At 32.4% G+C, this 12,137-nt stretch overlaps 1 protein-coding gene across 3 annotated transcripts in view; it reads left to right on the top strand.

Moving 5' to 3' along the window:
* LOC123679837 (rap guanine nucleotide exchange factor 4) overlaps nt 1–12,137 on the top strand; it is a 697,170-nt gene that overhangs the window by 601,685 nt on the left and 83,348 nt on the right. The window contains exon 21 of one of the 3 annotated variants that reach the window (XR_006747444.1): nt 483–703. The exons of the other annotated variants lie outside the window; for them this stretch is intronic. The gene's annotated coding sequence lies outside the window, so the exon portion shown is untranslated. Of the gene's footprint in view, nt 1–482; nt 704–12,137 lie in introns of those variants that run through there. 3 annotated transcript variants of the gene reach the window in all.

Below are 12,137 nucleotides of genomic sequence, written 5' to 3'. Positions count from 1 at the left end.
AGAAAATTAAATCATTATTTCAAATTATATTGTGAAATGCTGACATTTTGTTCGAATGAATAGTCAAAAAAATAATCACCTAATACATTTTTCGAACTTGTGGTGGAATTTTTCTTACAAGCTGAAGATTTCACGTTTATTTCTTCTTTATCATTATCTGGAGTTTCCTGTTCTAACTCTGATATGATGAAAATGTTTATATTAGACATGTCATGTTCTTCTGATGGAACTTCTGCGAAAAATAGCTGTGTAATAAAATATTTATAAAATACTGTAAATTATAATTTGGAAGCTATCTTAGTTATATAGTATTATATATACAGTCAACTTACCTGTAATACCATCTTCAATAAGGAAATCTCCATTATAATCATGATCGATCACCATTGTATTGATATTATGAAAATTAACCGCTGCTTCTATTCTTTCCTTTTCCCTAATTCTGTTTTAATATTTTCTCCTATAGTTATTTTTTGTTTCAGGGCCTTTAATTCTTTATGTACTTCGATGAGCTCCTTTACTTCTTGTAAAAGAATATCTTTTTCCGAGTATGTCACTTCAATGCCTGAACTATAAAATTCAATTGTTAACTATTAAACTCAAGGAGAGTTTTTTAGATACCTTTTTTCATTATTGTTATCTATTTTTGTTCACAACTCTAACAGCATTTTGACGTACTGTTTTATAGATTTTTTTAAAAATGTTTTTTTGTCATCAACACCACATTTTTTGCACCTCTTCCCAGGCTTCCGTATTAGTGAAAGGATTCATCGAGACTACTTCTCGCAATACAATTACGTCATCGTCAAATGTGAATCTCAATCGCTTTTTTCCTTTATCTGCATTCATTTTTTCCTATAATTTTTTTGAAAATTACATATAGTGTAAAAGACACACAATCAAATTCACCTCAATTAAAAAAATTGTATTCAGTGTTTTGAACACAATAATTAATAGATGATGAAGGCTCAAAATCTATTTATTATAATTAAAAATCGTAAAATACGAATTTTTCTCAAACAATTTATTTTGAAAATCTCTATAGCTGGTTAGTTCTTGTTGAATATCGGCGGCAAATATTCGACATAATAATAAGATATATGTCAAAATAAACGATCTTCAAATGAAATACGGTCGCCTGTATTCAAATAAAGTGAGCGAGGCCTGTATTTTAGATTTAGACTATCCTTAATATCTGACTCAATGTCAAAATAAGAGATCCGCTTATTTGTGCATTGCAATAACTCTCTAATCTGTAACAATAACAAACAAAACAAATCATCTATCATTTCTACTTCTAATAATATCAATAATCATTGTAAAATGCACATTTTCAATGAAAAATAACAACAAATTGAATAATACAATGGGGCGTTGAAGTGAAAAATTACCCATGATTTAAAAATTCTGATTGAGAAAAATCCATAACACTGTGTAAACTTATTGAAATTTAAATATAAAATTCCTTTCAGAAAACCAGTACCTGAAACAAAATTATTATTAGATAAGTAGGTACTGATTTGGATCTCTCAATTTGAATTTTGAAAATTTTCTTAACTAGATCTAAATAAAAATATGAATTTTTTCTACTTGAAATAACTCTTTTCCCAGGTGGGTTCAGAGAAAACTATAAACATGTATTATTTTTGTTTTTTTTTTATTGAAACAAACAAAACCTATCTACCCTATCTAATTTTACCTTACAATGAAATTTTATATGAACAATTGAAAAAAACACTTATCTATTGATTTTCTTTTTTTTTTCAATCCAATATTTCTTTCTTCTTTCTTTCTAATTCCAAATTACATACTCTTCTTCCTTATTCTTTCAAAATAAAACTCCTTTTCTATACTACTTCGATGTTAACTCCAAATTCTTTCCAATTCCAGTTTCAAATTTCAATTCCAAAACTCTTTCAAATTTCATTCAAATGCAACAGATTGTGAATACATACAAGCTTTGCTTAGGTCATTCACAATCTCGTTATTTTATTTTCATATTCTATTTGATGTAATGGTGATGAATAAAATTATTATTGTTATTGTTATTATCTGTATGATTTCTTCTTCAACTCGTGAATAACTTATTTCAATTTTCAAATTCTATCGATTTCAAATTCATATTCTCAAAATTATCTCCTTCTAATTCTCCAAATTACTGCTTGACGTTTCTCCTCAAGTATTTCTCCAGCTATCGTGGATTTTCATTTCATCTCTCTATTCTCCAATCGATGTTCTCATTTTCTATGTACTGTCTATCGATGCCACTGTCTATGATACTGTCATTCAACTACCCTTTCTTTTTCTTATTTAACTCAACTTCAATAACAAACATAAAAAAAACTATTTCTAAATCCGAATATTATGTATTAAAATAAAGGATATCTTTGAAACCAACTGAGAAATTTGAATTATTTCAATTATACCTAAACTTTAATGAATAATAAAATTTTTTAATTGAGGAATCCATAACAAAATCCCCCAAAATTTTTTAACATTTGAATAAAATTTAACATTTTCTGCAAATTGAAACAAATTTTATCTTCTTTCCATTTATATTTACTATATATATTTATAAATATTTTCTATATGAAAAATGCCTTTTTGATAACCCGTATTTGGATCTTTCAATAAATAACTGTTGACTGGTTCTTATTTTCTACCATATATGGTCCTTCAAATGGAATCCTAAATTTAGCACATTTGTTGTTTCTTCGATCAGATTTCCTCGAAGATTTAATTATTACTAAATCTCCTCTTTTGAAACATGTCTTCTTTTTATTTTCATTTACTTGTTCAATGATTTGATCATATTGTCTAAATTCATTAATTTCCCACTTTCTTGTTGGCTCGTCATTCTTCATAAGTTTAATAGGACATTCTTCAGTTTTTGGTACACTGTTCATATACTTTTCTTTTTTATCAATGTTACTTTTCCAATTTGAATGATCCATGTGAGTAGTTTATATTAATAATATCATTTATTCAATTGAAGTATACATCTTGACTCAATTACATTCTTGGAATGGTGAATAAATGAGCATACTGACGAAGCAGAGCAAGTCTGCTTGTGTGTAAGAATAAATATAACTTAGCTTATAAAGTGTGATCAAAAATATAAAAAACCAAAAAGGATACACATGAACAAAAATTTCAAAAGTGCACAAACAAAACGCAAGACTAAACACGAGCATATAAAATTACAAAATATATAAATATAAAAAGCATTAAAATACACCGGAGCATACAATTGTCACATGATAAAATCAAATATGCCGAAGCAGACAAAAGACGACAAAATAAAAAATTTTTGTTTCAATCCATATGTGAGAACAAGTCACTTTCAGTTCTCGATTATCTCGTGTATTTCAGAACGGGAAGCATGTCGAACATAACGTTTAAGTTTATTCTTAAATTTTCTATATTGTTATTATTCTTAAGAATTTTATAACTTCCCTTACATATCGTTCAGCTGGACTTGACGCAGGGTGTCTTATACTTGTGAACTTTTAAACACATATCGATCTCATCACAGTTAATTTTAAGTCTTCTATTATTAAAGTATGTAGCATTATCCAATATACAAGCTTGTAGTTTTCCAAATTCATTTATAAATTGATCCATATTATCCTTAATTTCCTTCACATTTGTCCTTTTGCATGGATATAATTTGATGAACTTTGAAAAAATATCTACAATTACTAAAATATGATGATTATCATTTTTACTTGGTACCAAGTCACCTATATGTCCATATTCTTCATTTAATAATTTCTTTTGTTAACTCTTCTGTTATAACATATAATTCTTTAGCGCCCACTTCTTTTATGTACATTTCTCCTTCTTGTTTATATTTTTACTTTTCATTTTCACTTAAATTTCTTTGTGATAATATGATTTCATTATTTGAAAATATCCCTTGTGCTTCTTTCATAATATTCATTCCAATCACTATTTCATTTCCATTACTTTTTTCATAACTCTCCCTTGATAAAGCATCAGCAATTATATTCAATTTTCCTGGGATATATGTAACTTCGAAATCATATTCTTGGAATAACAATATCCATTTATGTATTCTATTATTTCCAAAACGATTTTTCATAATAGAAATATTTATTCACCATCACAGTCATTGCATTGTACATTACAAACAATAAAAGGAAGGCATGTCAAAAAAAAAATAAACTTTACAATCCTACATTATCTAAGAACTCCTTTACAGAATATGGTTCACAGCTTATAATCTGCTTGTAGACTTCCTTTTTGAATGACCTTAAGTTACTAAGTTCTTTAATTCTTTCTGGTAGAGATTCAAAAAGTCTTATTGCCATATAGGACATATTTCTTTCAGTCAGGTTTCTGGAATGAAATGGATAGAAGTATCTGATGTTCCGCCTGGTCTCGTTCTTATTCCTACATTCTTCAAAATAGTGACTATGCTTTAAGAAAAATTAGCAGTCGATAAATGTATAGACCTTAACATGTTGGTATGTTGTTCTTTTTGAAAACACCACGGCACGACTCTCTGTACCTCAGTCCATACATTGCTCTGATACCCAGCTTCTGATTCAAGTAAACTCGTCCAGCCGACGTGCTATTACCCCAAAGGGAGATACAGTAATTCATTTTACTCTGAAAACATGTAAAATAGACAGTTCTAAGTATGTTCAATTCCACCTTTTTCTTTATTGCGCAGAGAGTAAACAACAGAGCTAAGACCACTACACAGTTCCTCGCAGTGAAATCTCCACTTGAGCTGGTGGTCCACCATAACACCCAACACCTTGTATACGTTTGTAATCTCGATATCTTGATCCCTAAAACTGAAATTTGTTGATAATTCTGATGTTGCTTTACTCTCAAAAATTATGCTCTTGGTTTTACTTGTGTTTATTGATAGTCCATTGTTTTGACACCATTGATTTATGATCTCCATTGCCTCAGTCAGCCTGGAAATCAGATTACTTTTATCTTTTGCTGTCACTAAGACGTTGGTATCATCAGCATATATATAGGGGTTCATCATTTTGTCCTCAAGCAAGGCAGGAAGATCATTTATATACAAAGTGAACAAAAGGGGACCCAAAATACTTCCCTGCGGTACTCCAACATCCACGATCACGTCCTCTGAAACATACTCAGATGAGTCCACAGAAATTGCTACTCTTTGCTTCCTTCCTGTGAGATAACTCCTGAACAATCGAAGCATAACATCCCTCACACCATACATCTCTAATTTTCACATCAAATACTCATGATTTATATGACCAAAAGCTGTCGACAAGTCAACAAGTAGGACTGCTGGTATATCTCCGCCTTCTAACATCTCTATAACTCTCTGAGTAAGCTCAAAAATTGCAGTTTCGGTACCCTTATTTTTCACGAAACCATGCTGTGATCTTGATATTGTAGGATTTTCGGGCGGTGGAGCGGAAATTCACAGTTTTCATAAAGTTATTTATTTTCCAATAAAAGCATATAGAATCATACACACACACGTCTTACGACTTCACAATGCATAAAGATTTCTAACCTCCCTTATTTTTCGCACGTAAAACATAGAGTATCACATTGTCATATAGAACATAGAATTATAGAACACAAGAGGCATGAATATGCAACCCAAAATACATACAGATACTACAACTCGGCCAGACCTGACGTCAAGTAATGAATTCCGTAGAATTTATTACTTCACAAAATTTTTTTTCATATACATGAAGGATCATACAGCATACATAAAAAGGATCATAGAGTATACATTACATAAATCATAGGCATACAGTTCAATTCAGTCTAGTCGATGAGGTCAGTTACCTGCTCAGAAGAGTCATATTCCAAACTAGGTAACCAGGGCTTAATTCTTGAGGAATCTAATACTCCATCAAAGGGCATTTGCGTAACTTGAAATCCATCAATATCTTTAATCACAAATCTATCATTTGGCAGAATTTTATCAATACGATAAGGACCTTTATACTTAGGAATTAGCTTTTTGTTAACGTTTGCGGTAACATCAATATTTTTAATCATAACATAATCTCCGATTTTGTATATTCTAGGATTTTTATGGTGTTTGTCGTACAGAAACAGAGTTTTATTATAATTTTGAAGCTCAATCATTCTTTCACTAGCAGCTAATCTAATTTTTTCTATGTTATCGCGAGGTACATTTATTTCACTTTCTAAGAATTCTTTAAGAGTGTCATTAGTTTATTCTTTTGACATATACCAAAAAGGAGAACAGAGGGAATTTCATTCGTAGATCGCGAAATGGTGTTATTCATAGCATATTCGACTTCATCGAAAACTTCGTCCCACTTATTAGGATGGACGAACTTGGACTGAACTTAGCTAACATGGGAACATAAAATCTGTTCATTATTTCAACTTGTCCGTTTGCTCGGGGTGTTGCTGTTGCTACGAGAATATGCTGAATATCTAATTGTTCTAAAAAGTCTTTGAACGTATTAGAGGTAAACGCAGTACCACGATCAGAAATGACACGATTTGGCTTACTGTAATATGAAAAATAACTAGTCATATGTTTGGTAACGTCGTCAGTACCAGTGGATTTACAAGAGTACAACTTAGTAAATTTAATGAAAGCGTCGGTAATGACAAAAATGAATTTGTTTTTATACCCAGTTTTCTCAAGAGGGCCTAGATGATCGATATGAATGGTATCAAACGGTACATTACCCTTAGGTATATTGTGGAGGAAACCTTTTTTTTTTACCATACTGGGGGGAAAAAGCAATACATTTCAAACAGTTTTCAATGTAGATTTTGACCTTTTGGGTTAGCTTAGGAAACCAATAATGTCTTAGAATCAGTTCTTTAGTTTTAGATATGCCTACATGACCAACATCATCATGATGGGCAAACAAAACGCTTCTTTCCATCGAGCTCGGCACGTAAAATAGTAAATGTTCGTTATATTTCCGATATACAAGTCCGTTTCTTAATTCATAATGTTCGTTCTCAGATTCAGTAAGCAAGTTTCTAATTTTCTCAATTTGTGGATCTTTGATTTGAACAATTGAAAGATTCCGTTCAAAAGTGTTATCTTCGAGGATGTGTACAGAGACGCAGCGATTCAAAGCATCTACATGTTGCATTCTAGTTCCAGCTCTATGCTCAACAGTATAATAAAAATTGTGTAAAACGAGAGACCATCTCAAAATTCTGGGGTTTACTTCTTTTTTCTTCAAAGCAAGAGTTAGACTGTTACAGTCAGTTATAATGGTAAACTTTATTCTTTGTAAGTAAACACGAAATCTTTATAAAGCTTGTACTATGGCCAACATCTCAAGTTCAAAGCTATGGTATTTGGACTCTGTCTGAGTTGTTCTTTTACTAAAATACATAACCGGGTGGAAATGTCCGTCTTCCTGTTTCTGCATTAATATGGCGGCTAATCCGTACGAGTTTGCATCACAATGCAATTGCGTGATCGCATTAGGCGAGTATATAGAAAGTACTGGTTTGCTACTAAGTATTTTCTTGATTTTATCAAAAGAATTCAATTGATCGGGGCCAAACTGAAAAGATATATCCTTTTTCAAGAGGTTATATAGAGGCTTGCACAATACGGCAAAATTTGGAACGATTCTTCGAAAGTACGTGGCAAGTCCAATAAACGACCTTAATTCTTTAAAATTTCTCGGAGTGGGGAAATTTGAAATGGCGGAAATATTCTCATCGCTGGGTTGTATTTCTTCTTGAATTACGTGGTAACCCAAGAAATTCATCTCTCTCTGAAGGAAACAACATTTTTCTAATTTGAATTCTAAAAGATTCCGAGTAAGGACACCATATACTTCACGCAAAATTATAAAGTGATCCTCCAAATCATCCGTAGCCACGACAAAATCGTCAAAATAAACAATTACCTTTCCGTCAATAATAAGTTTACGGAATGCTTGGTAAATGAAACGAGTAAAAACAGCTGGGCCATTACGTAGTCCAAAAGGCATCTTCAAAAATTCGTACATACCAAAGGGGGTCACAAATCCGGTAAACTTTATTGAATCGGGATCTAGAGATATATGGTGAAATGCATCTTTTAAATCTATTCTAGTAAAATATTTTTTCCCTCTCAATTTATCGATTTGATCGTCGATCACAGGAATAGGAAAGTTATCTCTTTCTGTTATACTATTCAAATGCCTGAAATCTACACACATACGTCATTTGCCATTTTTTCTTTTAACAAGTACAATTGGAGAACTATATTCAGAATTGCTTTCCCTAATGATGTTCCGTTTCAGTAAATCATCTACTTTCTGTTGAACTTCAGTTTTCTCGTAAACAGACAAACGTCTGGGGTTATAAAAGAAGGGTTGGGAGTTTTTGACACAAATTTTTATGTTACATCCGTTATTTGAGCTTCCGGCCTATCAGCTTCAACATAATATTCAATAAATTCATTTTCTAATCTGTCACGAATTTCTAAAGGAATACTAGGGTCAATATTTAAATTATCTTGTGTTCGTTTCGCATTACAAGATACGTCAATCTGCATAATCTCATTACATAAAAAATCAAACTTGTTCCAAAATCCATTCTCTGACTGAACTTGGACCTTTGATTCAATTACTAACTGTTTCCCGAATGATATGTTAATTGTGTTGAGTGATATATAATCTACGCCAAGTATGCAACTAAATCCCATCGTACTAGGAGGAACTATATAGAACTTTATGCCTGTAACTATATCATTAACAGTAATGTCAGTTTCAAAAATACCTAGTATATCAAGTTTAGCATTATTGATTCCTGTGAACCCAACTGTATCCACAAAATTTTTAGAAATAAATTCTTTGGGAACATATGAACTCTTGATGATACTGATGGGGCTTCCAGAATCAACCAAAGCTTCTAATTTATAGGTAATCTTACAATCTAAATTTAGCATTGCATCATATTTTATCTCACAAGTATAGGGTCTTATCAATGGAGCTTCTTCGTTACCTCTTTCACCAGGCTCATCTATCTTGTCAACAGCTGAAATTCTGTCACAGGAAATGTCGTTTGAGTATCTTTCTATAACAGCGGTGGTGCTATCAGGATTCGCAGATGAAGATCTCGGTTTTCTTTCCGGTCAATTGTTGTACTTGTGAGCTGTGCTTCCACACTTGTAACAGCTACCTGGGGGACGCCTTGGTTCCTTGCAGCTTGATGACAAATGTCCTATCTTCTGGCAATTGAAGCATCGAACACTGTTTTGAGAGGTCGACGTAGTAGGAGAAGATTATCAAATAGATTATCAAATAAAAAGTACATTTGTTAAAACAATATCAGTAATATTAGGAGAAAATATAGCTTATTTTTGAGACCCTAAGAAGAATTTGCCAGTTGCTTCAACAGTATAATCTACTTCCGCTCCATGCTCCTTAACGGTTAGAGAACCCATTTCACGCCATAATAATGTCCCCATCTCTAGTGTTCCGCCGTTCTTACGAAGAAGTATTATGTTTCTTCGTATTAGGAATATAGGCGTGTTCTGGACGATTATCTCTTACAACCAACTTAGACATGATTCGCAATAAGTCAGTGAGATGTTCGAATTCAAACATACATGCTTGATTTTGTAGAGCAATGTTTTCAATGCCATCAATTAAGTAGTCAATCATATCAGGTTCAGGTATTCCTAATTGATTACCCAATAATATCTTGTCGGCGTAATACACAGAGGACTTCTCGGTTCTTTTCCATCGTCTGGCTTCAAACTTTTTCATAACGCTGTGTCCTACGTGAGCGAATTATTGCGAGCGATGAGAGCGACGCGACCAAACGCGATTTATCAAATCTTGGAATATAACGCTGTGTCCTACGTGAGCGATTTATTGCGAGCGATGAGAGCAACGCTACCAAACGCGATTTATCAAACCTTGGTATTCCAAGGTTTGATAATTTGCCTGAAACAGTTTTACGACCGATACTACTGCACGTAGGACAGCGCTATTAAATATAATAGCGCTGTCCTACGTGCAGTCGTATCGGTCGTAAAACGTTTACTTCGACCGCTCTACAATGAATGATTTAAACGAAGTTTTAATACTGGCTGTTAGAAATTCCAGTAAACTCTGGGACAAGTCTGATAAAAGATATCATAATCGACTGTTGGTGGATAGAGAATGGAGTAGAATTGCCGATGAACTGGGGGAAACAAGTGAGATTGACAAATTAACTATAGTATTATATACACTGAGAGAAGTGTTTATTTGATATTATCGAAAATGCATTATAGTTAATGAATCATTTATTGGATCTATGAGCAAACAAATATTAGTTTCATGGAAATAAATAATTTATTTGAAATCCCACCAATAATCATCATTTATTATTCCACTTCATTTATTTACGCATAACTTATATTACTAATGCTGAAGAAATATCCATTTGAAGGAAATAAATATAGTTGAGGTTAATATATCATTGAGTAATAATGAATAAACCTTATTTATATGTAATACGTAGCTATCCATGCAGATTGAAAAAAAATATTTCAATTCAGTAATGGTTTACGTATTTCTTAGATTTTTTTTTGGTTGTTTCTATATAGTCAAATGTTGTAGAAAGCAATCTACAATAACTGTGGAATAAATTTGGTGAAGTCCTTAATTGTTTATATAAGTGGTGAAACTCTCCAAAATTCATTCGTTCCAAAAAAATTTAATTTGTTGGATTTCTCTTTCTTCCCATTTTTCTGCGTCTTACAATTATCATTTTTGAAGCCACATTTTCACATATGAATAATTTACGTTTTCTTGACCACCTCATTATAACTGTTTCTCTACAAGCGTATGACAACGGACTGATCTTCCGCAATGCACAATCCCAACCCAACCCAACCATATTTATGTCGCGTCGTGTCGCGTTGGTAGATTTCAACGTAGGACAAAAAAAGTCGCGCTGCTCACATCGCTCGCGTAGTACATAAAATTGGCGTCGCTCGCGTCGTAACATTAGTCGCTCACGTAGGACATAGGATTATAGCGCTGTCCTACGTGCAGTCGTATCGGTCGTAAAACTGTTTCAGGCGAATTTCGCGCTCTGTCGGCGATCAAATTATTTGATATTTCCAAGCGGAATTCGCGCGAACTTCAGTAGTTCTTGTTGATGCAGGCACGTTTACTTCGACCGCTCTACAATGAATGATTTAATCGAAGTTTTAATACTTGCTGAATGAATGAATATTTTTTATACAGAGAGCACAATTTCTGTGTTTCAATTGGACGACTCTGATGGAGAACTGAAACCTGTTGAAATATGATAGTTGAGATGTTAGATCCAGGTAATTTTTTTTGCATTATTCTTGAAGGTGTACAGTAAGTGATTGACGATTTTATACAGGGTGTATTGTTTTTGGGTGGCAATTCGACGTTTATGCAAAAATGTAACCTATTGAAACATGGGATTATCAGCTTAAGGTTATTCTTTTTTTGCATAATTTGTGAGAAAATATATGATAATTGATTCAAAATTATACAGGGTGTATAAAATAATAATCATCATTTATTATTACACTTCATTTATTTACGCATAACTTATATTAATAATGCTGAAGAAATATCCATTTGAAGGAAATAAATATAGTTGAGGTTAATATATCATTGAGTAATAATAAATAAACCTTATTTATATGTAGATTGAAAAAAATATTTCAATTCAGTAAAGGTTAACGTATTTCTTAGATTTTTTTTTTGGTTGTTTCTATATAGTCAAATGTTCACTATATAGTCAGATGTTGTAGGAAGCAATCTACAATAACTGTGGAATAAATTTGGAGAAGTCCTCAATTGTTTATATAAGTGGTGAAACTCTCCAAAATTCATTCGTTACAAAAAACATTTATTTGTTGGATTTCTCTTTCCTCCCATTTTTCTGCGTCTTACAATTAGCATTTTTAAAGCCACATTTTCACATATGAATAATTTACGTTTTCTTGACCACCTCATTATAACTGTTTCTCTACAAGCGTATGATAACGGACTGATCTTCCGCAATGCACAATCCCAACCCAACCATATTTATGTCGCGTCGTGTCGCGTTTGTAGATTTCAACGTAGGACAAAAAAAGTCGCGCTGCTCACATCGCTCGCTTAGTACATAAAATTGGCGTCGCT

Source organism: Harmonia axyridis, chromosome 5 (assembly GCF_914767665.1).
Source record: "Harmonia axyridis chromosome 5, icHarAxyr1.1, whole genome shotgun sequence".
Lineage (NCBI taxonomy): Eukaryota > Metazoa > Arthropoda > Insecta > Coleoptera > Coccinellidae > Harmonia > Harmonia axyridis.
Note: the sequence above shows the minus strand (reverse complement) of the source record. Positions and strands in the feature narration are given on the sequence as shown.